The 21783-nt window shown below is 47.0% G+C and overlaps 1 long non-coding RNA gene across 1 annotated transcript in view; it reads left to right on the top strand.

The window, feature by feature from the left end:
* Nucleotides 1-16232: 16232 nt before the first annotated feature.
* LOC133883482 (uncharacterized) overlaps nucleotides 16233-21783 on the top strand; it is a 31223-nt gene continuing 25672 nt past the window's right edge. Inside the window, exon 1 of the long non-coding RNA XR_009902901.1 lies at nucleotides 16233-16574. This is a non-coding gene — a long non-coding RNA (uncharacterized LOC133883482). The remainder of the gene's footprint in view (nucleotides 16575-21783) is intronic.

Below are 21783 nucleotides of genomic sequence, written 5' to 3' on the forward strand. Positions count from 1 at the left end.
TGCCCACGTGCCACCGTCCGTTGGCCCGAAAAGCTCGACGGGAGCTACCTTCGCGCGAAGCCCGAGCCGCCGTCATTCGTCGTCCCCACCGCCGACCACAGACGCCGCTTGCCGCCGTCCGACCTCACTGGTGAGCCCCCTAGCCTCCCTAGAATCCCTAGGCTAGCTAAGTAGGCCACCCCATGCGCCAAATTGGCTGTTAGCTGTACGCCGATGCGTTTGTGGTTCGGCCACCGCGTCTGGTCGCCGCCGGCACGTGCCTGTGTCGTGTATGTGTTCACCGGCCATCGTGCCGAGTTCTTCGGGACCGTGAGCCCCGTTTTCTTGCAGGAAGAATGCCTCCCCGTGTAGGGGAGGTGCTGCCCATTTCTCTCCGCTCCTTGTTCCCCCTCCGGCGACGAACTGGCATCGTTTCCGCCACCGGCTGCCGTCGAGGTGCCCCCTGCCGAGTCCGCCAGTTCTCAAGGTTGGCCGGCGTGCCTTCGTCGTCGTGAAGCTTTGGCCGAAACACTTTTCCGGCGAGCTCTCTGGTGCGCACCGCCGCAAGATTGCTCACCGCCGGCCGAATTCCTCCCTCTCCGCCGTTCGCTCGTGTAAGCGCGCCCGCGCGCCCGCGCGCACGCCGAACCGACAACGGGCCGTGGCCTGGCTTGGCCAGACCGGCCTCGGCTCGGCCCAACGGCCGTCTCGGCCCGTGCACCGCTAGCTCGGCCCAAGCAGCCAACCGCCAGTGGGCCAGGCCTCAGCAGGCCGGCCCAGCTCCTGTAGCCCATTCAGCAGCCAGCCCGAATACTGTGTGGGCTGCACTGTGTAGCCCACTACTGTAGACCCAAGCCCAGCCTGGCCCATTTAGGCCCGGACCCGGCCCACCTAAAGCCCAAGTGGGCCCCACCTGGTCCCTGTTCATATGGGCCCTTTCACTGTTCAGTGGGCCCCACCGGTGAATAGTGTCTTTTCATAATTTCCTAAATTAAATCTTCCAGGAGCCGTAACTTCTCCGTTCTGGCTCCGATTTCGGCGTTTCTTTCGCCGAAATTCCTTAAAAATCAAGATCTACTCATTGGCCAACTTGTGTTGTCTATTAGGGCTTGTTTGGCTTTTCAATTGGTGTTAATCGATTCTTCTTTAGATTAGCCGTATTGATCGTAATTGTGAATTACAGAGGAGCAAGAGCAGGAACAAGGACATTTGTTTTGCGAGATCTGTGCTGGGATTATTCGGGCTGAGGAGGATCCTGACTTTGACCAAAATCAAGAGGAGAACTCCAGAGAAGGCAAGTCCTATTTTCCTTGATCATATTGAACCTATGTTTTCCGATAATCTACATGCTCAACTAAAACTGGGAATACTACTGCATGTGCTATGTATTACGCTTTTGCAATTGTTGTAGTAGTTAATCCTATCAACACTTGTCATGCCATAACTAACTTCACCTAGAATACATATCACCCTAGGATTACCTATTGTTATTTATATTAACGATGGAAGACGTCTTGATATCTAGCATGCTTAGGATTGAATACGTCTCCTCACAGGCGTTTCTTTTAAAACTGCATCTCCTCGGGGATGATAAATTATCATTATCCAATGACAAGTCATATACCATGAATCCTTGATGGATATGAATTTCGTGATGGATATGAGATCCTTGTCGGTCTGTGGGATATGGTGGGTGGTGTGTAAAAATTAGTGAAAACTGTTTTGGCGGGGGCAGGTAGAGTAGTCCTCTGTGGGAAGGGATGCTCTTGGGGGCATGTGGTATTGTGGGAATACTCGTGCTGGGAGATGCCCACCCCGGCCGCTTAAGGACCGAGTCATTGCGGCCCGTCTAGCCTAGCCACTACGTACAACCATGCGTCCTGTATGGGCAGGACTTGACTTTCTTTTCACTGGACTGGGTCGGACATCATACCAGGAGGCTGAGAGCAACGAGCAGGCAAGTACTATCCTGTCCCGCGTGCTTGGAGGTTTCTAGTACCGGCCAAGGCTTAAAAAGGGATGCTGGCCTTCGGAAGCATGCAGCTCTGGTACTTGGGCGTGTCTCGTGGAAAAGCCCAGCAGGAAAGGTGTTATGGAGAGTCTCGGTATGATTCGCTCCCCTGCATGCAACAGTGGGAGGCTGAGCATATCGCGTGGGTAAAGTTGTACAACCTCTGCAGAGTGTAAAACTATTCGAATAGCCGTGTCCACGGTTATGGACATGCGAAAGCAACAATCGCGTTGACTAGACTCAGGGTGCGTGTGTCTTGATGAGTGAGTGGGTGGACTAGATGTCCGTATGTTAATGTTCCTGGCTCGATCCGCCAGAAGCTGTGTGGTACTAGAGGTACACCAGTTGTGATAAAAGGGACTGCGGAGTGAGGTATAGCCCCTCCCAGGACCGAAAACTCCCAGATAAAACTTGTTACTGGTTTTGAACTATTAAAACGGTTTTAAAGTTAATCATTGATGATACAACTGAATACCTGCATAAATTGCTTTACGCTAAAACTATTCCGTAAAGCCTTATCCTTGAAATACTTCATTATGCATCTATCAAACCCTTGAAAGTAGTATAGGGCTTGCTGAGTACCTTTTGTACTCACTCTTGTTGTCATTCAGATGAAGAAGATAATGCCGACTTTGCCGGGGGCGAAGCCGGAGACGAAGAGTAGTCTAAGTGTCGTGTTCGCACCCTCGCTGCTTGTGGCTTGGATCCTTTTCCGCTGTGCTTTTCATGAAGGCCGCTAGGCCATGTTTGTAAAAGACAATATGGGTTGTAACTTAAAGTACACTGTACGTTAATGTATTGTACGAAGTTTGACTGTGATACTACAACTGTTGTACTGTGCGTATCAGCTACGTAATCCAGGGACTGATACAGGAGGCACAGGAGATCCCGGCAACGCGGGTCTTACATCTCCCTTGCTAACCAGAACATGTAGCATGCAAGGGGTAGTCTCTGTGATATAATCCACATGATATCTCTTGTTATCGACTTGCGTGGATCCGACGCTACTCCGAAAGCCTAGACTGGTTGGTTGCTCTATCATCATTAATGCCATTCTTTACTTCTCCTTTTTATTCCACATTTTCATGAACTGGACCTTAACTTGTTCTTGTATCTTTTCCGCTAGGGTCTTCTTATATCTATTATGGGTCTTGTAGTGGCGCAAGGCGTCTAGGAACCTATGCTTCCAGCCCACTTTTGATCCGATGCCTAGAGTGCGACTTAGATGTTCCTTGTTCCCCTGAGTTTTGGTAAGCAGGTCATTCTCCCTATCGGGCTCTAAAAACCTTTAGTTAGTGATCTCTTGAATGTTCTGGGTCACTTCCATAGTCTCGGGGCTTTTGAAGGCTAAGTCCCCAGACTCGGTTTATTCCCATCGAGCGTAGACCTAGTTTCTGTTTCGTTCATCACAATTTTTCAAAGGGTTAAGTTTCCTAGCTCGGGCAGCCTCTTCTTCTTGCCTCTTCCATTCAGAAATTTTATGGTCATACCCAGACGAGCCCAGGTGATGGTGGTACTTGTTCTTCTTTGCAAGGTGCTTGAACGATTAACCCAATTTGATGGCCTCAGGTATGGTCTTCTGCCGAATAAACTCCACACATTGGTCTGGCATAATCTTTCTATATTTATTAAACGGTACCAAGTTCTTCTTTACAAAGTCCTTATTCATCTCACTTTCTAACCCCGAAAGCTCTTTCCTATAGTTTTCAATGCATTCTATTTAGCAGCTTCCTCTGTTCCCGAGGGGAATCGGATGGTTCTCTGCAATGTTGCTCACAAGAACTCGTTCGTCTCATCTGGCAGCAACTACCAATCAGGGACGTACTCCTTGACAAGAAATTCGCAACTATTGCGGAATTTGACGCATGATTTATGAGGTGCAACGGGCTCCCCTTCAACACCGACTTGTGTTATTGTATAAGTACCGGGCGGCAAGTTGTTTCTGCTTCACTCACCCCGTCTTTGTTTCGGCATACCCTTAGAGGGACCCGAAGTTTCAGGCACAGATGGAGTGAAAGGTTGTGGCGCAGATGATCTACGCGAAGATCCATGCACCCTCACCCTCTAGAGAGAAAATAAGGAGAGTTAACATAAACAAATATTCCTCTATTTAAGAAATATAAAATGCATTAACTCATCTCAATACCTCTTCGGCAGGATCGTACTCGGGGCTACTTTCCTAACGTTGGCTCTCTCACTTACATGGAACAGGGCTTTTGCTGCTGTCGGAGGACGACTGGTGTGAGCTTGGGCTCCTATTCGACCTCCTGCTTGCTTCCACCCCATCTTGTGCTGGGGACACCCTCTAGTTGAGCATCCTCTGTTGCAGGGCGTCCTCTAGTATGAGCATCCTCTGTGCCAGAGCGCCCTTTATAGCGAGCATCCTCTGTGCCGGAGCACCCGCTATTGCAAGTATCCTCAATGCTTCTGGTTTCTTAGGGGGGCTTAGGCTCCTATTCAACTTCCTGCTTGCATCTGTCCTATCTGGTTTCTTAGGAGTTACTATCCTCTTGTGCTCCATGGTACTTAATTGACCACTAAATTATTGTTGTTTAGAAAAAACTGACAAGTATGCCATTGTGAAGCAAGATACAATAAAGATCAAATTACAATGGATAATATTATTTTAAAGGAAAGAAAAGGAATCAAGATATGTGTTTTAAACTACAATGGTACACATATACATTCCTACAACATGCAATGGGTAATATTATTTTGGAGATTTGAAATAGATTGGCAACCAGTCATAATCAATCATAGTTATTGAAGTATATATATATATATATATATATATATATATATATATATATATATATATATATATATATATAGAGTGAGAGTAAAGCGAAAATCTATACACATCAACCGCAATGGCCAGGTTTTGTATAGAGTTATCAAGTGAGCTCGATCATCAACTTGTAACAACCATTTCCTGCATGCTAACAGCAATGGCCAGCTTATAACAACCACTTAAAAATGAGATGTTTCTGTCTCTTCGCCACTGTTTTATGTGATCCTTTTTATATGTGACTCTCTAGGGGCACACATGAGATAAATAACTATCAGTAATTGATGGAAGACTTGAGAATCCTCCCTGACATCACGTTTTTGCACCTAATTGTAATGGCAAAATGAACATGCCTTTGGGGCTTGCTCATTCCATGTTCTCACGATGTTTTCTAGTGGTTCTTTTTGTTGTTGCCATTTAGACTTGAACGTACGTATAAACTGGCTAAAAACATTTCAATGGAAGGTAATTAAGTAAATCAAATCTGTTCTGTTATCACCAGTGGAACACTATTATTTTGCCCAAAATGAATAACCAATGATAGAGCGGAAAAAGAGATTATTATATGGGAGTAACAACAACAACATAGAGCTATGCCTAATTCTTATTGGCTGAAAATTCAGGAAGTTTCAGTATTTTCTAGAGCTATTCATAACTCCATGTTAGAAAATAAAATGCCATCCACATTTCCAAATCAAGTTTCAGTGTATTGTATTGATCTCAACTGAAGTCTATTAGCGGCACGATGGCCGGGCAAGGATTGAAAGAAACTAAATGGCATATTCAGTCGGGTGGGCAGTTAAAAAGGAGAAATTGGCCATGAAGTGATAAGTGTACTTTGTGTGATGTGATTGAAACTACAGAAGACATTGGTCTTTATATCTTTATATGTCATTTGGCAATTTTCTTATGTAGTGGTTAATTAAGAAGATCTGCAGTTGTAGTTTTAGTGGGTAAACAAATGACTACATATGGAAATATGGGTAATTATGGCAAATCACAACAAAGGGGGATGGCTACTCACCACTCCGGGATGGTGTCGGCGGTGGCGGTGGCGGATGGGGTTAGAGGGAGAGGTCATTGGTGCGGGTGACGACGACGGTTGGGCTCGTCGGTGCGGGCTCCTGCTCCTCCAAGGCGGTGTCGATGATGGGATGAAGAAGGTTCACGAGCGACCGGATGGTGGTCCTCGGCGTCAGCATTAGGGGTAGTGGTGGCTCGGGGCAGTTCCTCCTCCATGGGGGCGATGACGACATGGGGAGGGAGAGCACGCGGCGACGGACGACAGCGGAAAGGATGCCGAAGGGAGAGAACACGGCGGTTTAACTTGGGCAGCCTGATGGCGTGGCCCTGGCTAATTTCGTTATGGGACTACGGTTTTGGGGCATCGTGCGGGATATATATAGAATTTATTTTCATAGGCGGTTCATCTAAAGAACCGCCTATGGAAACCACCTGTATTAGTGCCCTAAATATAAATTAAGCTTCTTAGTTAATGCATGCCCTAAATATAAATTAAAGCATAATATTACTACATACATGATGCCCTTGATATAAATTAAAGCATATTCTTACATCATGCATACATATCCTAGGTACAAATTAAAACTTATACTAAATTTATACAAATGTCAGGTTCTGTCATATTGAAAAATAATTTGTATAACATGACACTATTTGTCTTGAGCTGTTTTCCCTACACCATCAAGGTACATGTAGGGCATCACAGATCTATCGAGGGTTGTTTGTACAAGTTTGATTTTTTCTGGATCTCTGAAAGGCGGCATATTGTCAAACTGATTGTACTCTTTCTCATCCTCCACATTCTCAACTCTGACAATTCTATGTTTTCCAGTAACAACTATATGCTTCTTTTTATTCGTGGGATCGATTATATAGAAAACATGTGCGACGTGATCAGCGAGTACCCACGGGTCATCTTTGTGGCCTACAATGCTGAGGTTGATAGTTGTTAACCTGTAGTTATCCACCGCCACACCATTTGGGTGTTTGACCCATTTGCACCGAAAGACGAGGATCTGCAGATTCACTCTATAGTCGAGTTCCCAGATTTCATCTACGAACCTATAGTAGGTACTCTTTTCCCCTATTGTGTCATAGGCTTCTATCCGAACGTCGCTGTTTTAAGCCGTGCTCTTCTTGTCCTTTGCTTTGATATAAAACATGTACTCATTAATATTGTACACTTGCCATGACGTAACTAAACTTGATGGGCCACAAGCCAGTATTTTCACATTTTTTATCTATGGATTCACCATATGGTAGGTTTTAGTTCTTGAATCATGTAGTGAAGTGACGCTTGTGCTCTTTCAAGATCCAATCATCTGAGCATCCTTGATTTTCTGTGTGAAGCTCATTCAGGTGTTGCTCCACGTACGATGACACTATCTGGAGCTGCTGCAAGATGGTGAAATGTGATTCTTCCCACTGCTTTGTAATCATGATCGATGAATCTTTTCTTTCCTTTGATCCCTCTCCTAGACAACCTCCCCTCATGTTGAGATACACCAATCGATTTCACATCTTTTATGTAATCGATGCAACACCCAATGACTTTCTCGATATTGTAGCCCTCGATCATGGAACCCTCTGGGTGAGCACGATTCCATACATAGCCCATGTACCACTCAAACGCATACATTTGATGTAAAAATACAGGGCCCAGTGCAATTATCTCATTCACGATGTGAACCAAGAGGTGTACCATGATATCGAAAAAGGATGAAGGGAAGCACATCTCAAGTTGGTACATAGTCTCTACCAAGTAACTATGTAGAGCACCTATTTTTCAGCATCGATCACTTCCTGTGCAAATGTATTGAAGAAGTGACACAACCGTGTGATGATCGCCTTTATGTATCCTGCCTCTAGGGAGCATCTGTGTCATCATCACATGACAATCGTGAGACTTCATGCCAATTAGCTTTAAATCTTTTATCGAGACTAGTTTCTTGATGTTGAATGAGTAATCAGTCGAGACTCTCACCCTACGTAAGCACTTGCACAATGCCTTTTTCTTCTCTGGTGTCAGAGAATAGCTAGTCGGGGGAAGGTAATATTTTTCATTTGGTCTGTCTTTAGGGTATAGCTTTGGCCTAATTTTAAAATGTACTAAGTTCTTATGTGACTTGATTCCATCCTTTGTCTTGCCCGGTATGTCCAGTAAGAGGCCAATGATGCTATCACACACATTCTTCTCAACGTACATGACATCGATGCTGTGTTGAACATCCAAGTCCTTCCAGTAGGGCAAATACTTTAAGAAAATTGGCATCTCACTTTGCTTCCTCTTTGTACCCTTCGTCGGCTTCCCAAAAATAAGTTTGATATTCTTGACCATTTCAAACACTAGTGCCCCACTGCGAGGTTTTAGGCCAGTATCTTGCTCACTCGTGTTGTCAAAATATTTCTTCATCTTGCGGTATTTGTGAGTAAGAACCGTCGGTGTCACGTGTATACTACCTTCGATGAGTACGAAAGGTACACAGACGCAATTTCATCGAAGCATACTATACATCCTTACTTCCCTTTAACCTATCTTGATAGGCAAAAAAGGGCGAGATAATCACTGATGGTAACAAAAATCATGGCTTTCAGCATGAAGTACTGCCGTCGGAACTCATTCCACACCCGGACCCTATCATTCCACAATTTTACCATATCTTCCATCAATGGTTTTAGAAATATATCTATATCATTACCAGGTTGTTTCGGTCCTTGGATAAGGATGGATAGCATAAGGTACTTCCGCTTCATGCATAGCCATGGAGGAAGGTTGTAGATGGCCAAGAGCACTGGCCAAGTGCTATGTGAGGTGCTCATGTCGCCGAAAGGATTCATTCCATCGGTACTCAACGTGAACCTTACATTCTTTGGTTCTTTAGCAAAATCTGGATACATGACATCAAACTTTCTCCATTGACTAGCATTAGCGGGGTGTCGAAGCTTAGTTCCATCCTTCTTGTACTTATCGAAATGCCAACATATCAGTTCAGAGCCCCTATGGTTCGAGTATAAACGCTGCAAGCGGGTGATCACTGGCAAGTACCACATCACCATGGCAAGACTTCTTCTTTTCTTCTCCGCGTTGGAAGAAGTGTCTTCCTCGTCATGACCAACAATACTCTTCTTCTTCTTCTTCTTCGGGTTGGCAGAAGCATCTTCGTCCTCACAATCATCATTCCTCTTGTACCGACTCGCATTGCACACTGGGTATTTATCCAAGACTTCATACTCTTTACAGTAGAGAATACAGTGGTTCAGACACGCGTGTATTTTTTGCACATCCATTGATAACAGGTAGATAAGCTTCTTCGCCTAATAAATGGTGGTGGGCAAGGAGTTAGACTTCGGAAGTATGTTTGCCAAGAGACTTAACAGATCCGAGAAACCCTTATCAGACCATCCATTACTGGCCTTTAATTTTAGAAGTTCAAGCACCAAATGCAACACCGTAAACTTTTTATCACAGCCCTTCGATTCCTCATACAAAAGTTCCTTCAATGCCTTCCGTAACACCTTGAAATTATCTAAACATCTCATCTCCCTTAAAACATGCGGTTCTACGTGGCGCAACATTTCCTCCATATCAAAATCAACATCACCATCCATCATAAATCAGTGTCACCTTCAACTCCATCATCATCACCATCCACTTGATTAGCATCAATGTTGTCGTTTGATTCGCATGTACATTTTTTGCCATGTTTAGACCAACATATGTAATCCTCGATAAAACCTCTCAAGATCAAGTGTGATTTGATTACGCTTGATTTGTCCCATAATCTCTGATTCTTGCAATCAAAGCATGGACAATGTATTTTCTTTGTCTTCTTAGTCAAAGCGTTCTTCTGGACGACTTCAATAAAAATATAGTCTTTTGATGTATATTTCTCCATATCTTAGTGGATCGTACATCTATGCTCTATCCATCTTTAACTTCAACCACAAAATTAAATCTATAAATTCATTCGATTTGTTGTGGATTGGATGATGGAAAAACCAGCAAGCAGCAAGTGTAGGCTGTGTTGCTGGCCCGTCCCTTCTTGGGCAACCCCGAAAGTAATTAATAAGAAAATCATATTAAAAAGATTTTTTAAAAAATAGAAAAAGTTGGACATATTATGATTTATAATATGTCTACACAATTGAATCTACATTGACGAATTTTTTTTGGCTCAAAACAATGTGGATTCATTACTCTATCTCCCTCTACATCTAGATCTATCCAAAAAAATACACATTCATGATAAAATATCATAAGCCTAAAAAACATCAAATTGAAGCTATATTTTTGAAATATAATGCTAGAATCATGTGAATCTATACAATTGAATCAACATTTAATGTAAATTTTAGATAATTCGATGATCTAAATGGTTAGAATTATGAGCATCTCTAGATCATATTTAAACCCTAATTAAGTCTTAAATCTAGATTTAAACTTAAAAAAATGCTAGCTGATGATGAGATACTCTTACCTTAGATGGCTCGTCTAAGGAATTGAAAAACAAAATCTCGCGGCCGCCTTGAGCTGCACTGTTCGGACACAGTGAGCTCGGCCTGAGTAGAGCTCCTCGTGGATAGTTACTGTTTATAGAGATTATCACATGCGGTTCCTTATGTGAACCGCTAGTGAAAATAGCTCTATTATCACATACGGTTCACATAAGGAACCGTCTATGAAATGATGCATTTACACATACGGTTCCTTATGTGAACCGTTTGTAATAATAGAGTTATTTACACAGACGGTCCGAAACTACACGGGGCTTTAGCCTACTGTTGAGGCGGTTTGACACATGAATCGTATATGAAAAGTAACAATAGGTGTCTCGAAAAATAGCTTTTGTAGTAACGAGAGACAAACAATTTTTATAAATACAATTTGTATATCCCCCCACAGTTTAACCGAACACCAATATCATCATTGTTAATAAACTCATTTCCTACAATATATGTAGATACTTATCAAATATACTATGAACTGTTGGCCACATGCAAATTAAAAATGTCAGGAAAATTGTTAAGCTTGTAGTGTTTTAGTTTCAAATAAAATTTGCCGTGGCAGTGGAATCTCAAGCCAAGTGCCTACTAATCATGAACAAGATCTCCTTCGAACATCAACCAAACCAAACAAAATCTCTTCACGTCATTGTTATGGTAAACTACTCGGTAGTATGACGTGCAATGCAGAGAGGAAGCAAAGCTAAAGGTTGGTATGGCCAAGATAACGCAGATGACAAAGTGGATGGGCAGCGGCGAGCAAATTTATGGAGACCTTCTTGGGGTGATCACCTGCTCGGCTGCTCCACCAGCTACTGAATTGGAGAGGTCACTCTTGGTGCTAGGTTTCAGTTCTGCATTTCTCATTGGGTGGTGTGGTTGTTCAAGCTAAATCACATCTTAATTCACGTAAACATTAGTCCTAATATCAGACACTTAAAAGCGGAAGTATGGACATACAGGTGTTCGGAGATACCATTAGATGTAGATGAAGGTTGTGATCGGCGTCGGTGTAGACATCAGCGCTGAGTGTAGATGATCGCTGGCTTGACGAAGCAGTCGGTGTAGATGGTTGTCGCTGGCTTGATGCAGTAGACGTGTTGGTGAAGGAGTTGCCGGTGTGTCAATGAAGCTAGAGGAAATGACAGCAGCGGTCTTTGAGCTGATTCAGTGCCACATTAGGATCGGGAAGGAGTTGTTAGGGTATTTAGAACCTTACAGGATGGATAAGCCCGTTAGACTCCTGACCCCCTTATTTATATGGAACTTCTCGACTTGGGACCGCAACCATGCGTTGGTTGTGCCTCTGATTGTAGCGCGTATGGGGACGGGACTCCCCATCATCTCTCGGTTGTTAGTTAGGATATGTTAGGTGTTTGCTGAGATCAATTCCAATATTATTCCCCTTGATCATAAGGCTAATATCATAAGCCCACTCTCAATGAAAATGGTACACCAAGGCAAAGCGTTACAACAGCCAATAAAGTGCCATTGAAACCCAAATGCCTATAGAATATCACTCCATCTCGAAATAGAAATTCATTATGCTTAACGTGAGTTGGTTTGCTTTATGATCATCTTATCTAGAATCATTGGCTTTCCAATAACCCCATACCGGCAAGAGATAAGCCTTTGGTAAGTAGATTTGTAAATATTGACTTAGTAATTATATGCTTGACACTAATTATTTGATCCTAGATTATATCTTTCACAACATGATACTTAATCTCGGGTTAAAGTTATTTAGCCATACACAATCTGTCTGGTAGCCTCATAATATGCTACAAACTCAGCTTGCATCATTGACGATGCTGTAAGTGTCTGCTTAGAGCTTTTCCACAAGATAGCTCTTCCAACGAGCATGAAGATATAATCTGACGTGGCCCGCAAAGTCTGCATCTGACTAACAACTTCAAAATTATCGGATTTTCTAAATATGAACATGTAGTTCTTAGTGCCTTGCAAATAGGAAAGGATTTTCTTAACAGTTTTTTCCAGTGGTTCGGTCCTAGATTGAACTGATAGCTGCCAAGCATCCCGATCACAAAAGCTAAGTCAGGGTGTGTACATATTTGTTAATACATAATGCTTCTGACAGTTGAAGCATAAGGAACTGACTTCATCTGATCAGCTTCTTATTGGTTCTTCGGACATTGAAATGTTCCAAACTTATCACCCTTAACAATAGGAGCAGACGAGGCAAAGCACTTATGCATATTGTATATCTTCACTACTCTATCTATGTATGTCTTTTGAAACAAATCTAATACTCTTTTGGGCCGATCTCGGTGAATCTCAATGCTAAGAATGTAAGAAGCTTCACTGAGATCCCTCATATCAAAATTAGAGAAAAGAAATTTCTTGATCTCAAACAGTATATCCTTATTGCTGTTGACCAATAATATATCATCCACATAAAGAACTAAGATTATGAATTTACTCTATTTAAACTTAACATAAATGCAGTTATCAACTTCATTTTTTCTTAAAGCCAAAATCTCTTGTGACTTTATCAAACTTGAGATACCACTACCTAGACGCTTTCTTAAGACCGTAAATTGATTTCTTAAGGTGGCATCTCATATGTTCCTCGCCTTCCACCACAAAACCTTTCGGTTGAGCTATGTAAATATTTTCTTCCAAGTCACCATTAAGGAATATCATCTTGATGTCCATCTGATGTAACTCTAAATCATAATGAACTATAAACACCATAATTATTCTGAAGGAATCTTTACTTGATACATGAGAGAAAGTTTCATTAGAATCAATCTCTTCTCTTTGTGAGAAGTCTTTTTCTATGAGATTTGCTTTGAACCTTTCAATGTTCCCCTTAGAGTCATGCTTGGTTTTGTAGACTCATTTACAATCTATTATTTTGGCTCCATCAGAGATTTCTACTAGGTCCCACACATCATTGTCGCTCATAAATTTTAATTCATCCTTCATGGCATTAAGCTATTAAGATGAATACTTACTCATCATGGCCTCTTTATATGAGTTGGGATATTCTGCCTTCCTTGTGTCATTAACATCCTCATTCATACAGACAACATAAATCATTCGAGATGGCATGTCTTCTATCATGTTGTGATGTCCTGATCAGTTTATTAGGCACTGCAGGCCCACGACTGGATACTGTAGGGGATTGTTGAGGCTCATTGTTAGGTCTATCGTTAGGAGTTTTAGAGACCTCAACAGGGGATGCACTGACGTTATTTTCTACTAAAGGTGCAACCACCTAGGGCACAAGATCGTAGGGCTTTTGGATCAACTGTTCAAGAACATAAATCCGCTTCTCCTCGAGATCAACTTCCCTAGGCTCAAGATCCCTATCCTCAAGAAACATAGCGTGTCTTATTTTGACGAACTTAGTGATCCTATCTGGATAGTAAAACCGATACCCCTTTGATCTTTTAGGATACCTGATAAAGTGAAATCTAATTATCTTAGGATCTAATTTTTCAATATGTGGATTAAATACTTTAACTTCAGTAGGATAGTCCCACACACGTAAATTAACGAGGGTATTCTCCCAGTCCATAATTCCTAAGGTATTTTTGGTACTGATTTACTGGGAACCTGATTAAGAATGTGCACAACTGTCTTAAGTGCCTCCATCCACAATCCAACTGGTAAACTAGAATAGCTGAGTTTAATTCGCACCATGTCCATAAGTATGTGGTCGGGTTGCTTAGCTACCTCATTCTGCTGAGGTTCACCAGGTATAGAACATTATTCTACTATACCATTTTGATGAAGTAATCTAGCAAAGGGACTCGAGATTCACTCGTAAGGGGCATGTCTCCCATAATACTATCCCCTTAATCTGATCTCACTACTTTAATCTTTAGGTTGTGCTGATTTTTTACCTCAACCTTAAATATTTTGAATTTATCGAGAGACTCAAATCGACCCTTAATGGGGTAGATATAGCTGTAACAGGATAAATCATCAGTGAAGGTAATGAATGAATTAAAACCATCCACCGATATTACAGAAAAGGACCACAGATGTTTGTATGAATTAATTCCAATAATCCTATGCTCTGAGTAACATCTTTCTTTATTTGCTTAACATATTTTCCTTTAATACAATCTATGCAGCGGTCAGAGTCAGAGAAATCTGAGGGTTGAAGAATCTCTTTCTTAATGAGACGCTCCATCCCCCTCGAAATGTAGCCTAAACGACAATGTCATATTTTCGAAGAAGTCTCATTAATTGTACTTCTCTTTGTCTTATGGCTTACATCATATACATTCATAAATATAGATGATTCATTCAGAGGAAGAATATAATGTTTGTCTTGTCGAATGGCAAGACCAATAACATCTAAATTAAGTTTAATAACACACTTATTGTCTGCAAAGTTACAATGAAAACCATTATCATCCAACATGGAAATTGAAATGAGATTCCTCCTCATGGAAGGTATATAAACTATATTATTTATCTTAAGAGTGAAGCCACTATTAAGAACTAAGGGAAGTGATCCAACAGCTTCAACTTCAGCTTCCTTCCCATTAGCTACTCTAAGATTTCATTCCCATTCTTAGTTTTCTCGTAGTAAGGAGTGTAAGGAGTTGTTAACGTGTATAGTGGAACCTAAGTCAATCCACTAGAAATTAAGGAAGAAATCAGCATAAAGAGATTAATCAATGAATGCTATTAAATCATTACCCTTTCTTACGAGCCACTTCAAGAAACTAGCACAGTCTCTCTGGTATTGTCCCTTCTTGTGGCAAATGTGGCACCCATCATTCTCAGGTTCTTGAGTAGCAGGAGTAGGAGGAGCAGGTGCCTTGTGTGCCCTCTGCACTAACTTATCGTTCTTGGCGACAAAATACAACTTCTTCTTAGACTTGAAGTCCCCTTGAAATTTTCTTTTGTTGGGGTTGTTAACTTGATTCACAAAGTCTTTCTTTTTAGCCCTCACCCTCTCCTCCTCTTGGACACACATCACGATCAAGTTACTCATGCTCCACTTCTCTTTCTGAGTGTTGTAGTTGATCTTAAAAGAAGTAAACTTAGGAGGTAGAGAGAGGTCATAATGAAGTAGACAACAAAACCCTTAGAGATTTTCTTATCCATGCCATTGAGCTTGGCAGCCATGTCTGTCGTTATCATGATGTGCTCTCTTATGCTACTGGACCCATTATATTTAGTGTTCAAGAGTTTCTGAATGAGTGTACTGGCATAAAGTTTGGAGGTGCCTTTGAATAGCTCCTTCACGGATGACAAGTGCGTCTTAGCTGTATCTGAGTTAGGGATTGCTCCTCTCATGGCATCTGAGATAGAGTTTTTCATTATGATTAGTTACATGTGGTTGGACTGTTCACATCTCAACAATTGTACCATAATTTTTCTATAGTTCATCATAATTCTCCACACCAATGGTGGGAGCTGTGGGAACGTCAACCCTGAGTGCATACTTAAGGTCTAGAACGCCAAGGACAACTATCACTTTAGCTTTCCAAGCGGGAAAGTGTTCCCCATGAGCTAATCTATGCTGTCAATTGTGGCGGCAACAGACAAAGTATTAAGAGCTGGAGAATTTTGTTTTGGCCAAATTAGATAATTATTATAAATAAATAATTTGCACGATAAGCCTACATTGGTCTCTATTAAAATCATGCAGAATTAAATTCCAATCCGCATCACCGCCCAAAGCCTAGCCTTGCGGTCAAAAACCGGTGCATAAATTGAAAATGCATTAAAATCACTAAGAAATATCATTAAAACATAACAGCCCAAAGCCTAGCCTTGCGGTCCAAAACCGCGCGCGCGTCAGCCGTCAAATGCAAATTGACAGTGTGTCACCATTATCACTGAGACAAAATGCACGAGCGACCAGGAACCCTAAATCCTAATCCCCACTTCGTGTTGGTTCCTCCGAGAAAAGCGCGGGGGGGGGGGGGGGGCGGAGAGCAGCGACGACAAGTGAGGGTCTCCGGCCACCGAGAGAGCAAGAGAGAACCACATCAAGATGTTGTCGCGGTCTGCTCATCCAGGGCATGGGTGCGACGAAGGTCGCGTGTGGCTCTGTTGAGCATATTTGCGGTGGCAGACTTGACGATGCGCACGGCAAAAGGAAGTGCACGTCGGCGAAGCTCCAAGTCGCATATGAAAGAAAACGGCAATAGCAAGGAGATGGAGCCATCGGCGTTTCAAAAACCCACGCGCAACAGAGACGAAGGAGGACGATGTGCAGGAGAAGATGCGGGAATTAGCTCCGGCGACCTCAACGACAACATTTATATGCGAAAACACGTAAGTTTGCCTCCCCCTCTTAGCTTAGAGTTTTTGATGTGGAGATTTGGGGGTTAGGATTCTCGATTTGGGGGGGGGGGATAGGTTATGGTTTGGGGATTTGGGGGGAAAGAATTTGGAGAATTGCTTCGGTTCCATAAAAATTCACCGTATTCCCCTCCTTCTCTATTCTACCCGAGGCGTAATAATCCCCAATTGCCCTTAATCCAAGCCATGATGAACACATAACACACATATATGTATGGAAATGGTCTAACCGGAGCCTAATTATCTTAATTCATAAACATGTCGACCCTAATCCAACATTAATCATGTCTAAACATGTCTAATTGATTCTAATTTAAGCTGAACCAGGACTAAAAATTGTTACAAATAGCATGAACATGAACATATATGCATAAACATAAACCAATTGTTCTGATCCAAGTCCAATTAGACTAGAAAACATTCAATTGATGGCCGAATGTTGAAGTTAAATCTCTCTTAATTCACATAACATTAGCCCTAACATCATACACACTTAATAGTGGAAGCATGCATATACCAGCGTTCGGAGATGCCATTAGATGTAGATGAAGGTCATGATCGGCGTCTGTCGGAGGATGAACTCCTGTCGCAGGGATCCCGAGAGACCCCTTTTTAAAGATTCGGCCGGGGGGATGATCCTGAACGAGTTTGTCGGGGAAATAAATGAAAGCGGAAATAAATGCAACGGCCGGTGGTGGGGGATGATCGACCTAGTGCAAAAAGAAATAAATGCACCGGGGTTTAGACAGGTTCGGGCCGCACGGGGGCGTAATACCCTACTCCTGTGTGGATGCAATATCCTTCCTTGAAGGGAATCCTTCAAGGATGTGCCTAGTTACAAGGGTGTATTGTCTAACAGAGAGCTTGAGGCTTCCTTGCTCTAGGTCTACTCGAACTTGCTTGTAGTGTTCTTCGTCTCAGGTTACTTGATCTCGGATCGATCTTTCGGTTACCTTGGGGCTCTCTCGGTGGTTCTGAGTCTTTTTTTGGTCGTTTCTTTTGGTCTTTCTGTTACTCTAGGGGTGTGGGGATGTCTCTGAGTTTTTCGGGGGTGCCTTCCTGGGTTATCCATCCCTTCCTTTTATACACACGCCGACCTCGACTTACCCCAAATGGGAAAGAGGGGGCGCGAGTTCCAAGACGCCACGGAGAAAAGCGTCATCATTCCGTCCGCGTGAAGTGACAGGGGTGGTGGAAAAACGCGGCGCGCATCCGACCACCCGTCAATGTGGACGTCCTGGCGCCGTTGAGAGGGCCCACCGGGCGGCCACAGAGGCACCCGGCGCGCCCACCCTGTCTTGTTCTTCTACCAGGGCAGGGTGGCAGGCGGAATGCTTTGATCCTCGCAACGTTATCCCGACATACCCCGGATGATACGGGACGGGACCCGTGCAATTAATGGACCCACGCCCCTCTGCCAAAGCATGGCAGGGACTGACACTGCGGCGTGGGCAGTTGGGAATGTCAGGATGTCAGGCCGCGCATGCCCATTAAATGCAGCTTCGGACCTTTGACTGGCTGACACCTCGCCGACGGGTCCTTCCGGGTCGTCGGGGCGTCGGGTGATCTTGCGCGAACCTTCGGGGAACCGAGTGCTCGGGGGCTGCCACGTGCAGCCCCGAGCACTCTCTCCCGAGCACTCCTGTAGAACCTTCAGGGAACCGAGTCCTCGGGGCTGCCACGTGCAGCCTCGAGCACTCTCTCCCGAGCACTCCTGTAGAATCTTCGGGGAACCGAGTCCTCGGGGGCTGCCACGTACAGCCCCGAGCACTTTCTCCCGAGCCCTTCTGTAGATCCTTCGGGGAACCGAGTGCTCGGGGGCCGCCACATGCAGCCCCGAGCACTCTCTCCCGAGCACTTGGTTGTTTGGCCCATCGGGGGACTATGGTACTCGGGGAAGAGCGGGCACCTTCCCGAGCACTTTCTTCCCGGTACTTGAACTCTGCGGGTCATCGGGGAACTGGAGTGCACAGGAACCAGAGGCTGTGGCCCCGAGCACCTTCTCTCGGAACTTAGATTTTCCTCATCCTGCAGGGGGGACCTCGCGGGATGGTGACACATGGCGGACGGCCGGCTTGGTCTCGGGACTTTGGGACCCCCGGTTCCTGATACACCGACAGTAGCCCCCAGGCCCATTGGTAGGTGATGGCACAGAGACTGCGGATGGGCCCTTCGTCGCGGTCGAGGCCGAGGCTGGCGGGGACGCCACATGGTAGGCTTTCGAGAGGTAGCCTTTCTAGACCCGGGCCTCGGGTACGACCCAGCGGGGAGACGAGTAGACGCGTGTCCACACAACTCCCGAAGGGTATGACGACCGTATGGGCGGCACGCGCGGCCACCGCGCAGATCGAGGAAAATACGCCTGGCAGCCGCTGACGCCGTACGATCGGCGGGAGATTCGCCTGGCGGTTGCGCCGATCGAGGGGGCGCTTCGCCGAGCAAACCGTTGGGCGGCAACATTTGAACTTTGTGATATAAAAGGGGGAGGGGATCGGTCCATCCCCCTCTTTACGCCTTCCTGCACTCCTGCTCTTGCCTCCTCCGTGTTCCGAAGCCCTTAGAAAGCTTTCAGGCGACCGGAGCACTTCTTCTTCTCTTTCTCCACCATCAAAGCACCTCCACTCCTATCGAGATGCCGAGAGTCGGAGGAGGCCGTCGTGACAGGGCTCCGGACAGCATTCTGCTGGAGTCTCGTCTGAGGAACGAAGAGGCGGCGGCCAAGATCAGGAAGTTGTTGGTGCCCGAGGGATAAGAGGGAGCCGTGGTGGTGATGCCGGCGAGCCTGACGCCGGTGACAACCGTTCCTGGGCGGATTGTTCTCTTCACCTCTTTCGTGGCGGCAGGGTTGGTGCCGCCATTCTCTACCTTCTTCCTCCAAGTGCTTGAGACCTACAGCATCCAGCTGGTGCACCTGAGCCCCAACTCCGTCGTGGTGTTGGCGGTCTTCGCGCACCTCTGCGAGATATTCGTGGGGGTGGCGCCTTCAGCGACGCTGCTACAACACTTCTTCGTCTTGCGGCCGGTGGGGAAGAAGAGAGGGCACTCCACGGCGGATGTCGCGGGGTGCTGCAACCCTCGGCTACGAGACGGCCTGGGGGAGCACTACATCCCCCAGGTACTGCGCAGCAAGTGGGAGGAATGGCGACGGGACTGGTTCTTCGTCGACGTCGACCCCCACGAGCGTCTTGATCTACCAGGAGCGGCGGCGGAACCTCGGAGGTCGACGTGGGAGGTGCCGCCGCCAGAGGATGCGAGGTTGGAGCCGGTGTTGGAGCGCATCCGGCTCCTGCGCGACTCCGGGCTGATCTCAGTCATGGTGGTGGTGGACTTCCTGCGCCGTCGTCTGGCGCCCCTGCGGGAGCGGGCCCGGCCGTGCTGGTTCTACACCGGGCCTGAGGACATCACTCGGACCCAAATCGGCGCAAGCTGGGACCTGGGCCCGGCGAAGCTGAGGGGCATGACCCGAGTGATCACCGGAGTGGAAGACATGAGCCGGGCGGAACTCCCGTGGCCGGAGATGGCGCTCTGCGCCAATCCCGATCGGGTGGCGATCATGGCGCAGCTGCCGGAGTTCAATGCCCAGGGGCTCATGGACCGGTCGAGGAGCCGGAGCCCCGAGGCCTCCGAGCTCCCTGGGTTGGACGAGCTGCTCTGCAAGGAGGCTACGAACAGCTCGGCGCGGGCTGATGATGGGGCCGCTGCGGGCAGCAGCCGCCGCGCCAGAGAGGAGGGCGTCGCCGACACTGCAGAGGTGGTGGCGCCGGGGGATCGGGGGAAGCGCCCCCGAGTCCTCATCTCGGTGCTGGACTCTCCGCCATCGCCGTCGGCAGCGGCAGCGTTCCCGGTCCTCGAGCCGTGACTCGTGCGGATGGGGCCTGGGACGGCGCCCGAGAGCCGCGCGGCGGCCCCGCCGAGCCCCCAGCAGAAGAGGCGACGGGAGGACTCCGGGCCGGCGCTGCCGGACCCGGACTTCAGGCTCCCGGCGGCCAAATGGCAGTATCGGGGGATGACGACCGGGTAAGTTTCCTCCTTTGCTCTTTCTTGGGCGCTCCTTGCCCGAACTGAGCTTCGATTTTGATCTTCGCCTATCTCGCGCAGGCCGACCGCGGGCGCCACCGCGATTGAAGGGGCGCGGGCGCCGAGACCAGAGCCAAGCCCGCCGGCCGCGTCGACGCAAGCGGACGCAGCGACGGCGGGGGCGCCAACAGTCGTGGCGGCCACGGGGAGGACGGCAGAAGCGGCGGCCGAGAGGAGGACGGAGCAGTTGTCTGAGCCCTCGGTGCCGGCGGAACCTACCCCGGGCATGCAGAGCCCGGGGCGGATGACGGTGGAGACAGCGTCCTTGCCGGTGCCAGCGGACGCGATGGCTGAGGCGGGAATGCGGCCGCCGCCCGAGTCTTTGGCACCGGCGGAACCTACCCCGGGCAGGCAGAGCCTGGGGTGGATGGTGGTGTGGCATCCCATGGAGACTTCGGACCCCCCGGAGGCGATCTGTGGGGAGGCTGACGCTCCACCGGTGCCCGGCCAGCCCGCCGACCCCTTCCTGGCCGCGATCGAAGGCGTCCAGGTGGCGGTCGGGCGGCTGGGCGTGTCAGTGGATGCAAAGGAGGAGCAGCTCAAAGCTGAGCCCACCTGGCTGACTTCGGAGAGGGCGCAGCTCGCGAGCGCCCAGGAGGAGGCCCGCGCGGCGGCCACGCGGGAACAGAAGCTCCTGGAAGATACCCGCACGGAGGTCACGCGGGTACAAGAGATTTTGAAGGCCGCACGGGCGGACGCCACACGGGAGCGAGAAGAAGCTGCCCGCCTGGCTGAGGCGTCGAGGCAGCAGGCTGCCGAGGCCCTTGCCAGGATGGGGCAGGTGCAGGAGAAGGAGGCAGCAGTCGCAGTCCGCGAGAAGGCGGCGGAGGAGCTGCGGACCGAGCTGACCCATCGGGAGGGCGAGGCCTAACAGACGCGCGCCGACCTCCAACGCTGGGAAGACGACCTCCAGAAGATCAGAGAAGATATCTGCCGTTGGGAGGAGGACATCTCCCTTCGGGAGGTGGACAATGAGATCACGGCGGCGGATCTAGGTGCCCGGGAGGACTCGCTGGCCCAACAAGAGGACGTGCTGGCCCGTCGGGAGGGGGAGCTGAGCCGTCGAGAGGGCGAGGCTACCGCGGCGGCAGCGGCCGCCGCCACC

This window comes from Phragmites australis, chromosome 10 (assembly GCF_958298935.1).
Source record: "Phragmites australis chromosome 10, lpPhrAust1.1, whole genome shotgun sequence".
NCBI lineage: Eukaryota > Viridiplantae > Streptophyta > Magnoliopsida > Poales > Poaceae > Phragmites > Phragmites australis.